The sequence below is a fragment of the Bombyx mori genome, chromosome 1 (genome assembly GCF_030269925.1).
Source record: "Bombyx mori chromosome 1, ASM3026992v2".
Lineage (NCBI taxonomy): Eukaryota > Metazoa > Arthropoda > Insecta > Lepidoptera > Bombycidae > Bombyx > Bombyx mori.
Genome location: NC_085107.1, coordinates 4,487,358 through 4,508,545, shown reverse-complemented (window position 1 = coordinate 4,508,545; position 21,188 = coordinate 4,487,358). Strand labels below are relative to the sequence as shown.

The window sequence follows — 21,188 nt, the reverse complement described above, 5'->3', positions numbered from 1 at the left end:
CATTGAAATATTATTGCAATAGTATTGGATCGTCAAAGATTACCTTACTGTTGTAGCAGAATGTTTTTCAATAAAATACATTATTCAATATTTCGATTTGTTTTTCAAAACTCTTAATTCTTTTGAAGCAAACGGAATCATCATTAGCTAAATTTGTTTCATTAGATAAATTAATACATATATCTTCTTCGTGTTTATGGTAACCTGGTAGAAACTTGTACTCCAGGCCGTAAGATCTTTAAAAAAGAAAAATAAACTTTATTGCAAAAGATAATTCATCTTTTGTCGTTTTCCTTCGTATTTAATTTAAAATCATCATTTAAATTTCTTATTAATTAAATATAATCTAATAACAACAGAAACTCAAACAATACCTCTTATTCAAAATAAGCATAGGATACTATTAATGTTTAAGTGTACTATGTTTTGTTTCTTTCGATAACGGTTAATAATTAGCCATTAATGAAAAAGGCACAATGATGAGTAATTATTTCTCACTATTAAAAGCCCTATTTATCTTTAAATCTATTGAAAGTAATGATTTTGGCATTAACCTTAAGCTTTTTTAACTATAAATATGAAATAATGTTTTTTTTTTTTAAATTAACAAATCATGAAACGTGTTACCCAAACATATTTGTAAACAGATTACATTTATAGTTTCGTTAGATTTGTTTTTTACGACCTTGAATTGAGATATTGTGATTGATTTATATTATCTCTTTAAACCATCATCATCATCATTTTAGCCTATCGCCGTCCACTGCTGAACATAGGCCTCTCCAATAGATTTCCAGTGCGACCGGTCCATTGCCACAGACAAAATACGAATATGTAAAAAATAATTAAAATCGCTAAATCATAATATGTTCTGATGTCTCAAAAAAATAAAGAAACACTTCTTCAGTTTTATGATATCCTGGTAATTCACTGAAAGTCTTGACGAGGTTATAAAATATTGAGTTTGTATTTTTTACAACAATTGAATAAAACTCGTTCATTCGTAACATAATTAAAGCCTAATCAAATCACAAAATGCAAGCCGCGGTTTGTTTATTTTTAAAAAGAACATAGTAAAACTGAAGTATCTCTAGTTATATTCTAGATTTATTGAGTTTATGTAACTATGGCCTACTACATTATGCTAATAAAAGAAAACGTTGCCAGCATAAAATACAATATATTGTAGCTTAATGTAGATTCATAAAAGAAATGGTTAAATAATCATTTGTATATTCTCAAACATAAATCGTGACATTATTTTTACCTAATTAAGGTTTTTGCTAAATCCACAGAGGTATCATAGTAATTGTATAAATGCGTATTATAAATTAGAAAAATGTATACTAAAAATAGTTAATTGATGCGAACAGCATGCGTTTCCGATTTCTGTGCTTCGAAAAGCTAGATGCATTTTATGTGAAAATTTACGTGTGTTGGCAACATTTTGGTTGCCTGGTTGGTTAAGGTAGAACTTTTTTGGCGCGAGTATCAAAGGAGTTAACTTTTCGCTTTTCAATTTCATTTAGTTGTACGTGGAAATGGTGAATTGTTCTATATATATTTCATATTTTAGAGGGTATACAACTGTAGGGGGGAACTGGTTGAAACCGCCGAGTTTGGATTCTTCGATTCTTCCAACAATCCGTTTACTTCTTGACAATTTTTGCATTTCATCTAAAATAGGCTCAAAGGTCAAATAACGAAGGGTTGTTGCAATAAAAATGAAAGAGAATTAGTTAGCTTTTAAAATCAGTGCTGCCACTTTATAGGGCCCAGAAGAAACTTGTGTAAACAAAAGCTATCAGATACCAATGTAATCAGATTATAATGTATTTGTATTAAGCCCCATTCAATTCTGTAACGCTTTTTGTTAATGATGATGAAAGTGTAGCGCAGTGACGATGCTCTACAAACTAAAGCTACAGCTTAATACGAGCTGAAGACCTGACACATGAACTGATCTTGAAATTGAGTAATCTCATAAAGCTCAGTCAGATCTAATAAAACTGCGTTTTATTTTAATAAAGAGCATAGTTGGTTATTGTATTATTAATCAATTATTATTTTAGTATAGGTGTCGCCCGTTTTTTGTTCGTATCATGCAAACCTTTTTTGCAAAATCTATAATCAATGATCTATAAAAAACAAAAAATAGTGATCAATAACTTAAACATAAAAGTATTCAATTTTTAGTCCTAACCATCCCAGAACTGTGTTAAAATGACCACTAGATGTCACTAGATGCCAACCTTTGGTTAAAAATCATATCAATCTTCTTTCATTTAAACCTACAAATGGATATCGCATTTGATTGGCAGAAAGATAAAACCTGATGTAAATGATCATGATAATTAGGAAAGCTTATCATTTCGAATAAAATATTCATTTTAACAAATTACAAGAAAAAAATGAGGAATAACAATACATTTAATTATTTTTTTATTTCACACAGAATTGTAAATAATAAATACATTGATATCTTAATCAACGCAATGATGGTAAACGCACAAACAAGATGTTCGCGCCTTCCTTATGTTATCTCGCTGAAACTCCAACAGCGCAGTTGTCCTCTCACTGTTCGTGTTCATCGTTTCCATTGCGTCTTCCGACGGCCTCCAGATATTCTATTCTACGGGATTTAGGGTTTCACATCAAAATTATAATTGGACGATAAAATTCCTTCACCGCTCTTCGTTTAACGGTAGTGTCTCCTCCTCCTCATCAGTTCCGCTGTGGTGAAGTGTATAGCGGCCAGGTCGTTCAAGAACGTGACGACACTCTCGTAGATGTTCACGAATATCGAAGCGGTGCATCTCGCAGCGCGCTTTGACAGCTTCGTAACGTTCTCAGGGAGACGCTCCATGATCGGAGCCTTTACGGGCCCCTTGGGTTCTTGGGCGCTCATAAATTTAACAGCAAACAAAGCAACAAGTGACTTGTATGGAAGTGGCTCGTAGACGAACTAATGCACGCATGCGCGCCATTTACGTCAATATAATCCCTCATGTTCCTAGTTGTTTTATTTTCATTGGCGACCGGAACGAAGTTTGGTACGATCCACCTTTGAAATTTCACCTGCGCCAGTAAATCTCTCGCTGGATTGGCTAGTTTCACTGACTGATTGCTTCTACGTTCATTACGAACGTCTTTGTGCATTTTTATTTTTTTTTTCCTGTATGAAAATCACTGTCACCAGTAAATTATTCTTATGTTCGGTATGAAAATGACATTTGCTGTCGAGAGTTTTTCTATTTCATATTTTGCAGGTTTTTTTTTATTATTATTTATTATTTATATATTATTATATTATTAACACACTCTAAAATGCGTACTAAAATAATAGGTACTCAATATTTAATGACTCTTAGCTAGTAAGTCTCAAGACCACAAAACACCTTTCCGTGAAACAAAGAACAGCGTTTATCAAAAATTACTGTTTAACAATAAATTTTAGACGGCAGTATAGCTAACTGAATATTATAGTTAATAGATTTTTTTATTTGCAGCCGCTCACAATTCATCGCCATATGTAATACATTTATTTTTATTCAGTTTGAGACGTGTGTTCAATCTCTTAATTATATTCAACTACAGCCAGTCCATTGTTCAAATCGGAACCCATGACACATTCGTGGCAAAGATACGGAGAACCGTAAGGTAGTATCTATCCGTGCAACGTGAGATATACAAGTGACAATACGTTCTACTGCCATTATTTCCAATGAGTCCAGCATTATTTGTGGCGTTATATAAAAATTACGTCATAAGAAAAACGCAAGATCAATGTCCTACTCCGCTAATCTTGCGATCGCCCGAGCCACGATTGTGTATAATAGGATCCTATCACCTTAGCCGTTGGGCCAGGCGGATTCCTGATAAACAGAACAATTCAATCAAAGATATTAATTTCTTCATGCCAGAATATTTAAATATAGAATGATTTTTTTTTACAAAAACATTCTTCATGAACAATTAATCCTACTACGAGTTTATTCGTAAGTTGTTAATAATACCTCAATGGATATTTGTAGACTATACTTATATACTATCTAGTAATAACCTAGGCAAATTATTATTTTATTTTCGGGTTCAATTAACATTTTTATACTGTTTTTGCTTTAAAGGTTTGGGATTTCTATTCTATCTCAGTATTAACTCCTGTTGTATTAAGAGTATCATAAAATTTGGAAGATGCCCGATCAAAGGATTTACTGTATTGATATTTCATGATCAGATAATTCTAGAAGTGGTTTTTAATTTGAGATATATTTAACTCAGTATGATTATTTACATATTATAATTATTTTCTAGATGATTACACGCTTCCACAGAGCTACGGTGCTACGAAGCTACGGAGTTACGGAGCTACGAAACGTAGGACTCTACAGTGATACGTGATTATTTTACAAACACGGCAGTAGCCTGATTCTGCCATTCTGGCATTGCTGAAGTCCATGGGCGACGGTAATCACTCATTACAGTGGTTAGACAGACAGTATTGATTTAGAAATATCAGTAATTGCATTATGTGTTTCTTCTTCTTCTTCTTGCCCTTATCACATATGATGTGGGGTCAGTGCAGATTGTAATTTTGTGATGATGCTTAAAAGAATGCGGCATGATTTTTAACGACCAGCTACCTGCCTGATTTCAACTCTCCTTGAGTATTATCTCCAGTAGCATCATAATATCGATTGCAATGTGTCATAGAGGCTGTCAACTTTTCCCTACTTTTTGGCATTTCTTTTACTTTATTCGTTTTTGAATCTTCTATTATTATTATTATAAATAATTACCCTAACTATCATTCTACACAAAGTATTTTTGGTATTAAATTAATATTTTTTAAACATAGCAAATTTAAAATCATTATTTGCGGGGAACCGATGTTGAGGCGATGGAGTTACATTTATATGTATGTAAATATTATTATATCACAGTGATCAGGTGCATATCCTCATTTCATCCTATTCTGGTGTTTTGTTGCAAAGTATCCTTGTATTTTCAAAGTTTCGAGTCTGCGCATCAAAACTTACAAAGCGAGTTTCGTGAAAACTTATTCGTATCTTTTTATGTTCATGTTGTCCCAGAAAGTATTTTACGTCCAATAGCTATACCTTTCTAGCGAAGGGGGAGATATATTATAACTATTTATTTTATATTTGATTCAAATCTTAAAATATATGCTGTGGATATGCAGACTACTTTACGACCCGTCTGATGTGAATTGACAGAGTGCATAGAGACTCCGAACGCGAATACCGCCATCTCGAGGCGAGAGTTTGAAATGTAAACTATGCCATGAAGACGGTTGTTGAATCATTTTTGAATCCACGACCACATCGGGACGAAAATGGTCAGGGTAGTGGATACCATCCCTACCAGCTCACAATAAATTCTACTGCTGTTATTTCACTACAAACATTTTTTTTTTAAATAATTTTTGTAACTAAAATAAGAATTGTTTTCTAAAGATTGTTAAGAAATCTAAATGGAGTAATATAATACAACGAAAAACTTAATCTTAACATCGAAAAAGAGAATAAAATTTTAGTAGAAACTGTCTCAGCGGTTGACTTTGTTTATTAGTAAACTAAACATTTCTGAGAATATGTACATATGTAAATTTCAATTGTTAATTAATAGATTGTGATAAAATTAAACAATAGTAAGTTTATAGTTTCATGTGCAAACTAATAATATTCCTTCATAGTTTATAGATTAAAAAAAACACAAAAAAATGTTCTACTCCGCTACTCTGGCGATCGACCGAGCCACGTTTGAGTATCATAGGATCCTATCACCTTAGCCGTTGGGCCAGGCGGGTTCCCGACGAATAGAACAAATACATCAAACATATTCATCTCTTCAGATATTCATACCAGAGTATTTAGACGTAGAATAAGTTTTTTAAGACATAAAAACGTTCTTCATATACGTCGTTCTGCAAATTCATTACTAAGTCACTAATAATGCCTCGTATTTCTAGAATATTAGCCATAATAATCAGCAATAATCAAGACAAAGTATTGTTTGATTTCCGAGGGTTCAATTAACATTTGTAAATTGTTTTTGTTCTAAAAATTTCGAGTTTTCAAAAATAAATTTTCCAGTATTCGTTTCTTATATTACAATAATCTAACTCACTGTTAAAAGGAAAACAAGGTCATCATGTTTGTCACAAAATTTTGCAAATCGCCCGATCATAGATCTCTGTTTACCTTATTGATTTTGTCACCACGGTCAAGGAATTTTAATACTGGTTTGAAATATTTAATATAAGGCATGAAAAATAGCTCTGTGTAAATATTTATGTAATATAATTATTTTCTAGACGGTTACATGCTTCCGCAGAGCTATGGTGCTACATCGCTACGTTGATACGATATTTAGAAAGCTACGGTTCTACGTCGATATGTCAAATATTTTGGGTTTTCAAAAATAAATTTTCTAGTATCCGTTTCTTTTATTACAATAATCTAACTCACTGTTAGTAGGAAAAGGAAAACAAGGTCATTATGTTTGTCACAAAATTTTGCAAATCACCCGATCATAGATCTCTGTTTACCTTATTGATTTTATAACCACGGTCAAGTAATTTTAATACTGGTTTAAAATATTTAATATAAGGCGGTAGAATACTTTTTATTTTGACCATGTTTCATATTGTGCTTCAAACAGCTATTTGCCTTTTAACTCTATACAAGTACAATTTTATTTTGGGTCTTACAAACTATTTTCAAATAAGTTTTAAACATTGACAATCAATTTAAAATTCATACATCCGTATTTATAAACTATGTTCTAAGTGATTAAATATATTAAGTATTACTAATATACTTATATATTAAGTAATAATTAGTAAACAATGGTCTACGATATTTTTTGATTATATTTAAATGTAACATAATTGCGGGGTTCATGAATCATTTAAAGTGCTACAGAAGCTGCTACGAAGCTACGGTTGCTACGAAACGATTATCACTATGAAGCTACGACCTGTGTTGGTGCCATTGTATTCTGCAACGGTGGTGCCGATCTGTAAGCTTCTCATACGTCTGTCACAAATCAATGTTTACGCAAATTTAAAGTTGTCTATTTGATCGACACATACGAGACAATGAGTTTATAAAATTACGAGAAATGTTTTCGTTAATATGGAATCTTTTACCTAATTTAAATAGAATGCTTTTCTGATAATGCACTATATAAGTAAACCATTTAATTATAATGGATTTTGTTGTGATAAAATGAATGCAATGTAGAATTACACTAAATATTATACGATTTATTAACCTGCTTTTGTCCTATCCAATATTCCTAAGAAGATGTGATTTCTTAGTGAAATTCGAAACTTTAACTGCCGTTATCTTTGATATTTATTGTATGACATTAAAGTCTTTATCAGTATGTTAAATCAGCCTGGTGATGTTTCATATCATACTAAACATTAGTAAATCGAAAAAAAAAATCTCCCCGGCGGGGAATCGAACCCCGGTCTCACGCGTGACAGGCGTGCATACTCACCACTATACTACCGAGGATCTTAAGATACGAACTAAATATTTTAAACGTATACAATCTTTTCAAAACCTTTCTTCATTGTACACAAATGATTCCGACACATTATTTACATAAGATCTTGGAACTATATACGAGTGTAGATTAGCAAAAAAAACTAAAATTGTTTCCGAATTCCGGTAAATGATTAAATAATTGGATTTTGATTTAAAAAAAATTCTTTTCATAAACTGAAACTTATCAAAGTTATCTTCGTTTAAACAAAAAATGAAATAACAGTTCGCAATACATCTCCAACTTGATGCTACTCTAGTACTTTGTTGCTCAATATCGACGTTTTACCAGCTTCGAGTCTGCGCAAAGCTCTATCGAATCTTATCTTTCTAACGCATCACCTCTTCACATTGATGTGAACCTAGTGATTGTGTGATTATTATTTTAAGGCTTTTAAGACTTCCGCATTTTATAGACACACTTTTTATTACCTACAATAAAGTAGACAATATGACAATAAAATTAACTACATAGAAATCTGCATATTGTTAGGTCCTGAGTGAGCTCGTTGACACGAACACGATAGATCCACAAAAAACGAATTTATAATATTTATTAAAATGTATATTTGGCAAAGTTTTGCCAGTAAATTTATTAGTAAGTACGTATTTTTTGTATTAGCTAAGAATGTTTTTTTAATATTGAAGATTTAAATAAGCATTATTTATAGAGAACCGAGGTTTTTGAGGTGATGAAGTTAAACCTATACTTAATAACTTATCGGTCATAATATTAACTTCTTTATCTTCATGTTACTCTGGTGTTTTGTTGCAAAGTATCGACCTATTTTCAGATTTAAGTCTGCGCAACAAAACTAAAAAGGTGTTGTTTTGTTTGACCACAAAAATTACTTAACTAAAAAAGTTTGTATGTGTGATCAATCAACAGTTTTATTGGGCCAAATGGAATAAAGGATCCTAAAATTGTAGGGGCTTGGGTCAACGGCGCTGTCGATAAAAATTTGATTAACGTGGCGCGGAGTATTTCAGCTATAGAACAAAGATAGTGTGACTATCTTTGTTCTCTCACACACTGATAGACTGTGGCATGAAAACAACTGTCGTATCACACTGAAATTCAACAGCACATCGCGATAGAAATGGACAGTTTGGTGGTTACCATCCCTACCAGCTCATAGTACATTAGACTGCTGTTAAATTCAGTGTAAGCTTTTTTGTTTTTAAAAATCGCGAAAACATCTTTCGGAATTAAAATAATATTTGTTTTTAAACATTGTTGCAAAACATAAACGGAGCGCTATAATGTAATAAAAAAATAATTTAAGTTTATTATCGAAAAAAGGGGAACTAAGACAACTAAGACATGTTGTGGTAAAAATAACATGTGCAAATAATTAATATTTCTTCACAGCTAAAAGATTTAAAAAAGCAAAAAAAATGTTCTACTCCGCTACTCTGGCGATCGACCGAGCCACGTTTGAGTATCATAGGATCCTATCACCTTAGCCGTTGGGCCAGGCGGGTTCCCGACGGAGAGAACGAATACATCAAATATACTCATCTCTTCAGATATTCATACTAGAGTATTTAGACGTATAATGAGTTTTAAGACATAAAAACATTCTTTATATACTATACATCATACCAAAAATTTGTTAATAAGTTATTAATAATGATTCAATGAATATTTCTAGAACGTTGGCAATAATAACTATCAATAATTTAGGTAAAGTCTTCTTTTTCGGGTACAAATGTTTTCGTTTTCAAAAAGAAATTTTCTAATCTCAGTTTCTTATATTAGAATAACCTATCTTACTAATAAAAGTAAAAGAAGATAAAATACAATTTTTTTCACGAAATATTCCAGATAGCTCTATCAAAGGTCTCACCATGTTACCACCACGATTAAGGTGTTTAAAGACTGGTTTGAAATACTCAATATAAGGCGTGTAGAATAGATCAGTGTGATTATTTACGTAATATAATTTTATCTAGATAGCTAAATATTTCCGTAAAGATACGGTGCTACGTTGCTACGACAATTTCGGAATCTACGGTGCTACGTGGATATGTTACGAAGCTATAACAGACATCACTCAAATCGATTACCTTATCCTATATATCTTACGGAATTTTCAAAGTAATTTTCACTAGCCTCAAGACAATCGATTCACAAAATTTATATTTACACGTATCAAGAACCGATGTTAGTAGTACACAATAATTTTATTACTTTGGTCAAGCGTGCTTTTGTGACTAATTTATTAAGTCCATTTACATATTTTAAAATATTATTGGTTTCAATTTTTTATACATCCAGGCTACCTTAAAAACATACAAGTTAAATCACCTACATACTGTACTGTGGCCTTTACAACAAGTTTGCTTCATCATTGTCTTTAATTCGTTAGATTAAGAGTCATAAATTGAGTATTTATAGAAATAATCTTACAAAACTATTCAAAAAATCTTCCCGGAATGGAACCCTGGTCTCACGCATGACAGCCGTTTATACTAACTACTATATTACTACCGGAGATTTAACATAAAGAACACAATATCTGAACCTAGTGAAGGTTTGACACGTTAATTTCACAAAATGGTATTATTATATAGAAGTACAATTATTATTTTCACTACTTCATTCGTTCATTCACAGCAGAAAATATATTTTACAAGCCAATGTTCTAAAACTAAACTAGTTTTACTTTTCTTTAGCAAATTATGTCAGAATTTTCATAAACAATTAATGGTTTTATTAAAATAAAATGAACATACTACTGCTCTTTAAAATCTGTAGAAATAGACAAATTGACTGCACAAAAAAATATTTAAACACATTATAATAATATAGGTATTCGTAGGTACAACGTTTTCATGTTTATAAATCGTTCACATTTCCACTTTCATGCTAACCTGGTGTTTTGTTAACACTAATGACGTTCATGAATAATTTGACGTGCTACAGCAGCAGCTACGAAGCTACGGTTGCTACGAAACGATTATCACTATGAAGCTACGACCTGTGTTTGTGCCATTGTATTGTGCAACGGTGGTACCCATCTGTAAGCTTCTCATACGTCTGTCACAAATGAATATTTACGCAAATTTAAAGTGATGTCTATTTGATCGACACATACGAGACAATGTGTTTATAAAATTATGAGAATTTTTTGGTTAATATGGAATCTTTTTCCTAATTCAAATACAATTATTTTCTAAAACTACTCGATATATAAGTAAACCATTTAATTTTAAATGCATGTGTTGTGATCTAGATTCACAGACAAAGACAGATGGAGAAAAATCGTGCGAGAAAAAGTTATACAGAAGCGTGTCACGACCCACGAAGAATACGAAGCAAGGACGATTTGTGATAAAATGAATACAAATAGAGTTACTGAAAAACCTCCCGTTAAGCGTCTTCATTTAATCAAATTAACGAGAGGTTGGCCTACTTTTTCCCTGCCGGTCGACTATGGGCAAGCATTATGTGTAATTAAATAAATATGGTGATTTCTTAGTGAAATTCGTAACTTTGATCTTCATTTCTCTTGAAGTTCATTGAACTACATTAAAATCTATGTTATAACAGCCTGGTGATGTTTCATATAAAAACAAACAGTCGTGAATCGAAAAAAAAACCTCCCCGGCGGGGAATCGAACCCCGGTCTCACGCGTGACAGGCGTGCATACTCACCACTATACTACCGAGGATCCCGAAATGTCATTTCAATATTCTAAACGTATGATATATTTTCAAAATCTTTCTTCATTTCAGACAAATCATTCCAACTTCTTTGTTTACATAAAATCATGGAACTATATATGAGTGTAGGCGAGCAAAAAAATAGAAAAATATTGAATTCTGGTAAATTATTATATTCACGATATGAAAGACTTGTTTTTTTATTTTAAAAGGTTTCCTTTCCATAAGCAGAAATTTATCTTTGGTTAAACAAAATAATGAAATAACAGTTCGCATACATCTCCGAATTCATGCTACACTGGTACTTTGTTGCTGAGTATCGACGTTCTACCAGCTTCGAGTCTGCGCAAAGCTCTATTGAATCTTATCCTCCTAACGCATTACCTCTTCACAGTCATGGGAACCTAGTGATTGCGTGTTTATTATTTTAAGGCTTATAAGAAAGACTTCAGAATTTTGTAGACTTTATTTACGTACCACATAGGACCTACATTAAAGTAGACAATATGACTACTGTTTCATGTTAATTTAATTAATTATACGGACATCTGCCTATTGTTAGTTATTGAATGAGCTAATTCACACGAACACGCAAAATACCCCAAAAAATTTGCAATTTATTAATGCAATGTGTTTGTAAAGTTTTTTTTTAAATTGCGGGTTACAGTTTATAAAAAAGATTATGTGGAGAAAAAAAGTCTTAAAAAATGTGTTTAATCCGATAATCGTAACCCGGTAGGGGTGAGCATTGACTTTACTTCAAACTAAAATTACTACGAAGGTTAAAGTAGTAGTACTTTAGTACTTGTAGAAGTTATATGGCGTGATTATTAACTATAATACTGTACAACTATAATACTGTACATGCTTGTTTGGCAAGGGGTTGGAACTATCAAAAATGTCTTGCTAATGAGGGAATATTATTTACTTATTCTAAGTATTATATATAAAAATCAGCTTTTATACTATTACGTAAGTAGAATTATAATTTCATGAACGTTAAGTATGTCTGGCAAGGAGTTTGCCTCAATGTTAAGAGTCTGGCAATGAACAACCTGATTTTTAATAATATTCTGAAGCTAATACCAAATAATGGCACTTTATCATTTGATAAATTAAAAACGGTATTTTACACACCTTTAGTACCGTTTACTTGCCACGGTAATCCAAACTTCGTAATGGTCCATCGTTCTTACCTGTGTTGGGAGCATACGCTGATAACTTTCAGCTTAAAGTAATGAAGGTCTGGAGTTCACGGGCTCTTAGACTACAATATAGTATATAGTATAGTAATATAGTACCAATATAGTATCGTAAAACGAGTATGTAGAAATGTAAAACGATCTACTGGTGCTAGGACCTCTTGTGAGTCCGCGCGGGTAGGTACCACCACCCTGCCTATTTCTGCCGTGAAGCAGTAATGCGTTTCGGTTTGAAGGGTGGGGCAGCCGTTGTAACTATACTTGAGACCTTAGAACTTATATCTCAAAGGTGGGTGGCGCATTTACGTTGTGGATGTCTGGAAAGAGTATGATGTATACGTAATAAACTAACATCTCAATCACTAAATATCTTTTCAGCACATTTTTGTACAAGCTGGCCACAAATCTACACATGCTACATTGGTACAGTTGATATCAAGATAAAACCCTACGAGGAACGTCTTTTATTGAAAGAATAAAAGTATTTTAACCTCACCCATATTTTCATTTACATAAAAAAAAGTACTTCTTTAATAACAGCATTTTTGTTATTATAATTGTGTATTTAAGTTAGGGGATACAATTGTATTGTCTTATCGGTCTTGTAGTGTTTAAAAATCATGTATATTAATAGAGAATTGTTTCGCGCCGGCATTAATTCACATCAATTGGAGAATTATTAAAAAAAGGTAATATAATTTTTTAATATTGTAGAGTTAATTTCCATTTTGTATAGGTAACTAACTAATGTTGAGTTGATGGAGTTACATCTATATTTACCTATTATTAAATCATAGCAGTCATATGGACATCCTCATCTTCATGCTACTCTGGTATTTTATTGCAAAGTATCGACGTATATTTTCAGATTTGATTCTGCGCGCATCAAAACTATAAAGGTGGCTTTCGTGGCAAACTATATAATCTCTTTACGTTTATGTTATCCCAGTGAATGTTTTACATCAAATAGTTATAAGTTTCTAGCGTATCTATCTATTGTGAAGGATATTCATATTTCAAGCGTATCCCAATTTGGAGCATATAATAAATATGTAAACCATTTCTTTCATGAATGTAGTATTTTTGTCTATAGATCTAGCGAGGTTTTTAGAAACTCTAATTCATTTACCAATGTTAGTGTACTTATTTCAAATCGTCAAATAATGATAAACCAGCTTACGACCCGTTTGATGTGAAGTAGCGGAAGTAGCGAAAACACGAATATGACCATCTTGAGGCAGAGATTTGTATAGTGAACTGTCGCGTGAAAGCAGTTGTCTTTTGTTGAATCCATGATTACTTCGCGACAGAAATGGATAGGTTGATGATTACAATACCTAACAGTCCTTTGCTTTGGATGTTGCAAGAACACCTTCCTAGAACTAAAATAGTAATATTTTTTAAATATTGCCACAAAGTCATAATAAGAAAGGTTAAAATTTTAATGAAGAAACTAAATCAAGGTAAGGACAGAAAATAAATATTACCAAAAACATTTTCGACGATTGATTTTTGTTTATTTGTACGCAAAAAGTTTTTAAGATGAATAATAATAAAAAAACAATAAATTATGTGCAATTTCATATGCTAATAAAAAAAAATCGATTAGTGGTAAAAAAAAACACAAAAAAATGTTCTACTCCGCTACTCTGGCGATCGACCGAGCCACGTTTGAGTATCATAGGATCCTATCACCTTAGCCGTTGGGCCAGGCGGGTTCCCGACGGAAAGAACAAATACATCAAACATATTCATCTCTTCACATATGAGAATAGCTTATAGTTAAAGGATTTTGAAAGAACAATTAAAATGAAATATGTTTAACAACTTAGTGATGTATAATGTATTAGTTAATAAATTCACACCCACTCATTTAGAAAGAATTGCGGAGATAAATAGGTTTGCAATTGCTTGTCTATGCTTCTAGCTTTACTGGTCTCTGTTAGCGATGTCAAGTACTTACCAATAGGTAGGCTCTTTTATTTTTAATAAAAAAAGATAAATATATTAGAAAATATTTTTTTTAAATTGGTTATTATGCGTCAACACCAGTATATGTAATTACATTTTTTTTATTGCCCTTGTAGGCAGACGAGCATACGGCCCACCTGATGGTGAGTGATTACCGTCACCCATGGACTCCAGCAATGGCAAGAGCATAGCCAAGCCGCTGCCTACCGATTTTACATACGTAAAACTCTATACTTTATTTAAACAAAAACGCTTTCATGAAAACACAAAATGTAAGTAAGCCAAGTAGATTTTCTAAATCCTTATTCTAGATTCTAAGCAGTAAGTAGAGAACTAAGTGATTTTAAATAGATTTGTTGGAATAGCATAAATTCAGTGATGTGGCTTGTACTTAGCTACACCAGTGGCGTTATAATACGGCTGTAAATTATGCGATCTGATGTGCCGTAGGGATGTTTGGATGATGCGATGAAGTTCCTCAACTTCACAAACACAGGCCGAGTTTTTTTTTTTTTTTTTTGCTTGAATGGGTGGACGAGACAAACAGTACAAAGCAGGACTCACATGATGCTCTCCAGTCATAGTTCTCTACAGTGGACGGGAGGCGAACACTTCACAATGCTAAGTGAAAGGTCTCATATGACGCGAGAGCCGTCAAAAAGCGGTACACACATTACCGGAGCGTGTCGAGCGGATCCTTACCACAATTTTCACTTAAAATCAGTTCTTGATATTTTAATAAAGTTTTAGGATTTGATTTAAATTAAATTATATTTGTTAATTTTACGTGTTGAGCATGAAGAGGGCGGAATGCAAATGGCGCCTGCGTAAGTTCCAAATTCAAAATTATGTTCTTTAGTAGTGTGTTTTTGAAATCACTTCAAGTAGATTCTATTGGAGCCCAATGAGACGGCGTCACATGCGTGTAAGCTCTAAATTCAAAACGTTGTTGAAAATAAGAAGCCGCTTATTAAAAAAATAGGATTGATGGATTTAATTCAATTAACGAGTGATTAACTTGCTTTTGCCGTGTAGATCGGTGATGCATAAGAATTAAATAATTATATCGACGCTTGAAAGGCAAACGTGACTAAGCGACAATAACTGCTGTACATAAATGATAGGCAATAACCATATTCGATGCGCAAAAAATATATATTTCTAGGTCTATTAAAATCATTTCAATCCTACAGCTAGATTCTTAAAATAGACTTTTTTCAGGTATTTCAACTTTAAATTAGTCTACTGTAAAGTTTATGCATTGTCGCTTATTCACGTTTGCCTTTCAAGTGTCGATATGTATTTGATTACGACTTAGTTAAATTGAAAAAAATATATCTGCAGTCCGTGATATTTCATATGATAATAAACATTCGTGAATAGAAAAAAAAATCTCCCCGGCGGGGAATCGAACCCCGGTCTCACGCGTGACAGGCGTGCATACTCACCACTATACTACCGAGGATCCCGAAACGTTAACTCAATACTTTAAAGGTATAAATTCTTTCAAAATCCTTCTTCATTTCAGACAAACCATTTCAATTTCTTTGTTTACATAAAATCTTGGTGCTATATATGAGCGTAGACTAGCAAAAACCACTAAATATCCTTCCGAATTCCGGTAAATGATTATATTCATGAGGTAAAGGAATGGTTCTAATTTTAAAAGATTTCTTTTTCACAAACAGAAAGTTAATTTATTTTAAACAAAAAACTCTAATATGATAACTTACTCTCGTATTTGATATAAGAAAAAATCTTTTTTTCTTTAAAATATTGAGTTAGTGCCCAGATTATATAATTCTACTTTAATTATTTAAGCCCAGTTCACACACATCTTCGACTTCATGCTGCTCTGGTACTTTGTTGCACAGTATCGACGTTTTACCGGCTTCGAGTATGCGCATAAAGTTTTAAACGGGAGCCCTATTTTGAAACTTATCCTCCTCTTATCACCTCTTTTCGTTTATGTCAACCTAGTGAATACCTGATTATTATTTTAAAGACTTGAGAAAATGCCATAAAATAAAAGATTAAAAAACTAAAAAGCGTTATGCTAAAATAATAACTAAAGGTTAACTAATTATAGTCGAATTTCGACTACTACGAGACCTCTAGTATGAGTAATTATGGAATACAAGTTCCGTCACTGTAACAATGCCACACAAACCGTTCACAACATACATAAAATGTATGGAATGAACCCTACAAACTAATTTACTACTCGTTATTGGTTGGAACGCTTCAGATATGGAAATTTTTATCTTTATCCTAAATGGTAACTTCATAGGTAAAAACCTTTTTTTCTGGGCCAGGGTTGCATCTCCTACAAGGTCCCCGCGCCTAGGGGGCGCGCATGTAGACTGTTCCGCGAGACCGCGGGCCCAAGGATGTTTTCAGGGCCCTACCCACTAAACGACTCCCCTGCACTCTTCTCCCAAGCGTCTGATCCCCTCCGAGGTCAGAACCCGGAAGAGGTAAGGGCCTTACCGCGGTCAACACTACAACCAGACAGCGAGGCTCACCCCAAGGATGCCCAGCCTTCGAGGCGAATCGAAGGTTCTGAAACGCCGGCCGTCTCGGTACGGCAGCCCGTCGGGCCACCCAGACGCTGCCGCTGGTGTCCTGGAATACCCCGCTGGACCAGAACCAGCCTGCCGGGCGGAACGCGATACAACGCAAACCGGTTGCTTTTTAATCCTCGGCAACGCGCTAGAGTGCTCTAGAGTGCGCCAGAGGTCACCCCGTGACTTTCATAGGTAAACACCTAATATATCCGCTTTTATTTTAATTTATAATTACAATATACAAACTATTACAAATTTATTTAAATAATCAAAAAAAAAGACGGATGGCACTCGGAGACTGCCGCGGTTAAGCTGTTGCATAGAATTTTTTATCAACTTATGCTATTATAAATCGACAATAATAATTTAATATTAAAACAACTATAAAATAAGATCCGGAGAGAAACTCAGTGGGCCAACTTTCAATGAATCTGCTACATTGTGAGTATTCCATTTTGACCGCGCACTCACTAGAGGGCGCTACATGGGATAGAGACATGCCTTTCGATGCTAGTTCAAACTCTCATTCGCCCAGAATCAACGATTTAGCTAGTTTATTTTTAATGCCACTCCAATCACTGAATGAGTAGTAGGAGTAGTAATAAAATTCTTCGACTAAGCGATAGAAAATGGCACGCCGATAGATGGCGCTTGACGCAAAAGCTGAATTGCGCTATCGTTGTGTTACCCACGAAATTATATCACATATTTTGATAGCACATAAATCGATGTTTAGACTTCTTACACTAAACACTACACAAGCGCAACGTGTGAATGTGTTGAACACGAGCTACATAGTAGGCGTAGTGAGGGGTGGAAGGTTTTTTTCGTTACGGAATTTCATGATTCCGCTCTCAAATCGCGCTCAAGGCCCGCGATAAAATCGCTATGCAATAGCTTAAAAAAACTATGATTCTTTACAAAAACGTTTGTGTCTTACATATTGGGGACTGAATTTAAATGGGTATTGCATGGTTTAAAAAAAAACCATGTATATCAATAGAAAATTATGTCACGCTGGCGTTAATTCACATCAATTCTTAACCATACCTGTATTGATGGAAAATTATTAGCAAAAAGTGTTATTTTTAATATTGATGATTTCATTAGCATTAGGTATTTATAGGTAACTAACTGACTGAAGTTGAGTTGATGGAGTTACATCTATATGTACCTATTATTAAGTCATAGCGGTCATATGGACATCCTCATCTTCATGCTACTCTGGTATTTTGTTGCAAAGTATCGACATATTTTCAGATTCGAGTCTGCGCATCCAAACTTTAAAAGCGGATTTCGTGGAAAATGGAACGCATAGTTCTTTACATTTATGTTATCCTGGTGAATGCTTTATACCTTTCTAGCGTATCTGCTCCAATATGCAGATCCAATATGCAGCAGATGTGTCAACCATTTCCTTCAGCAGTTAGTTAAGTGCTAAGCTAAGATCTAGCGTAGATTTTCGAAGCTCACATTTTTTACAAATATTACACGACATATTAAACTCAAATATTCCAAGAATGTGGTGTGGAGAGGTAGATCATGATCATGTACAACCCGTACGATGTGAAGCGGCATGGAAACTAAAACGTGAATACCGCCATCTCTAATTTGTAGTGTGATCTGTGGCGTGAAAACGGTTGTTCCATTACACTGGAATCGTTGACTACTACGGGACAGAAACAGTCAAGGTGGCGGCTTAGAAATTGGAAAAACACTTTTTTAGAGCTAAAATAATAATAGTTTTTAAACTTTGCTATAAAGTCTAAATAATAGGTAATATGTGATATTGTGTAAATTTTCTTATGTGTGATCTTGTGAGTCCTCACAGGTACCACCACCCTGCCTATTTCTGCTGTGAAGCAGTAATGCGTTTCGGTTTGAAGGGCGGGGCAGCTGTTGTACTGTAAAAACGGAGACCTAAGAACTCATGTCGTGCGTGGCGGAATTTATGTCGTAGGTGTGTATGGGCTCCGTTAACCATTTAACCCCAGGTGAGCTGTGAGCTCGTTCACCCATCTAAGCAATAAAAATAATAATAATATTAATCTATTAGGAAGATTAAAATTTTATTGAAGCAATTCAAATAAAGTAAAAGTAGAGATAACATTTTAATACAAACAGTTTTGGTGGTTGGTTTTTATGTAACAATCGTATGCAAAAAAATGTACTTACATAAGTATACGATTTTTTTTTATTGCCCTTGTAGGTAGACGAGCATACGGCCCACCTGATGGTAAGTGGTTACCGTCGCCCATGGACTTCAGCAATGCCAGGGGCATAGCCAAGCCGCTGCCTACCGTTGAATACTCTCCACATGCCTCGTTTGAAGAAGGACATGTCATATTCAAATTGTTAATAAATAATAAATATTGGGATAAAAATAAACAGTGATTTGTGGATATATAATTACATGTACCAATAAATAATATTCCATCGCAGTTTTCAGATAAAATAAAACACAAAAAATTGTTCTACTCCGCTACTCTGGCGATCGACCGAGCCACGTTTGAGTATCATAGGATCCTATCACCTTAGCCGTTGGGCCAGGCGGGTTCCCGACGAAGGGAACGAATACATCAACCATTATCATCTCTTCAGTTATAAAAACACCCTATTAGCATCATACTTTGAAAGATAATGTTAAATGAATATTTTTTAATTAATTAGTGATGCATACTATACCCTTTGAAAAATGAACATACACTCGCTTACAAAGAATTACAAAGTTAAGCAGGTTTGTACTGACTTGACTGCGTGTGTAGCTTTCCTGATGTCTATGAGCTACAATGACTACTTATCGTTAGGTGGACCGTAAGCTTGTCTGCCTAGAATGGTAATAAGAAAGATATTAGAAATGAACAGACGTGATTGTTGCAAAAAGACATCACGTTGCTTCCTAAAGTATGTGAGGACGGTCTGGATTTCAATTTATAATCTATAAATCTTGTTTGCAATCGTTTGTCCTGTCGTTTTTTGTTTTAATTTTTTTTTTTCTGTAAACACTACTTAATTTTAAGTGTAAATGCTCTTAAGAGAAAAATTATCAGATGCTATAATCGTACGCTTTATCTCTTAACTGGTTGGAAAGTATATTTTTAGACCTCATATTTCTGCCAATTATTGTCTACCCTGGAAGAGATCAAACATTAGGTACAGCTTAAAGGATCTGTTATACGCATACAAGAAAAGTGAGTATGTAAGTAATGTCAGTTAGACCCCGATATTGTAGGGTTTTGTCTCGATAATTTTACGTTTTTTTATTTTTTTTATTACTTAGATGGGCGGACGAGCGCACGGCCCACCTGGTGTTAAGTGGTTACCGGGGCCCATAGACATCTACAACGTAAATGGCGCCACCCAACTTGAAATAAGAGTTCTGAGGTCTGAGTATAGTTACAACGGCAGAAAATTTTAAAATGTTACAGTGGGGTATGGCACGAAAATGTATTCTCGGGTATTGATTTTTTTACCGTGCCAAGAATTTGTTCAAGCTTTGGAAAAAGAAGAAGCCTGTTGGAGGTAAGTACGGTGAATGGTGTAAAACTTCCAAACGTTCATCGGTTGTGCCATGGAAGAGTACTGTCTTGTAGGAGTAGCGGAAACGGGCAATAAATTAAGGTTTGCCTTTGAGACTCGCGAGGTTCTCCATCATTGTGTCCAGTTCTTTAGAGCACACATTCGCAGTAAAGCTGGTGCCATTTGGTAAGGAGAAGAATTATACCGGCACTAGAAAATCAAACAGTGACCATGACTTAATAAGGGTAATTTTTGTTTGGGGCATTGCGTCTTTAACTTAGGGATTATATTATAAATTGTGTATTTATGACGAGAAAATTACAAAAATATTCAAAAAATCTCCCCGGCGGGGAATCGAACCCCGGTCTCACGCGTGACAGGCGTGCATACTCACCACTATACTACCGAGGATCCTGAAATGTAGTTCCAATATTCTAAACATATAAATAAAATCCTTTTAAAAAACTTTTTTCGTTTTAAACAAACAACTCACAATACATACATTATTTACATATTAAAAGATATTCGAACTATATGTATACTAACAAAAAAAACTACAAATTCTTCCGAATTCCAGTAAATAATTGTATTCATGATGTAAAAGAATTGTTTGTTATTTTAAAATATTTACTTTTCATAAGTAGGGACAGCATTGTTTAAATAAAACACTGAAATAACGGTT

General features: G+C 33.7%; 1 protein-coding gene and 4 non-coding genes across 5 annotated transcripts in view; all 5 read right to left on the bottom strand.

The window, feature by feature from the left end:
- The window catches only part of LOC101745445 (dynein axonemal heavy chain 5), a 117,649-nt gene that overhangs the window by 38,954 nt on the left and 57,507 nt on the right, over positions 1–21,188 (bottom strand). The window lies entirely within an intron of this gene.
- On the bottom strand, positions 7,476–7,547 carry TRNAD-GUC (transfer RNA aspartic acid (anticodon GUC)). The gene has a single exon. It is a non-coding gene; the product is annotated as a tRNA-Asp (tRNA).
- TRNAD-GUC (transfer RNA aspartic acid (anticodon GUC)) lies at positions 11,184–11,255 on the bottom strand. The gene has a single exon. It is a non-coding gene; the product is annotated as a tRNA-Asp (tRNA).
- On the bottom strand, positions 15,814–15,885 carry TRNAD-GUC (transfer RNA aspartic acid (anticodon GUC)). The gene has a single exon. It is a non-coding gene; the product is annotated as a tRNA-Asp (tRNA).
- TRNAD-GUC (transfer RNA aspartic acid (anticodon GUC)) lies at positions 20,846–20,917 on the bottom strand. The gene has a single exon. It is a non-coding gene; the product is annotated as a tRNA-Asp (tRNA).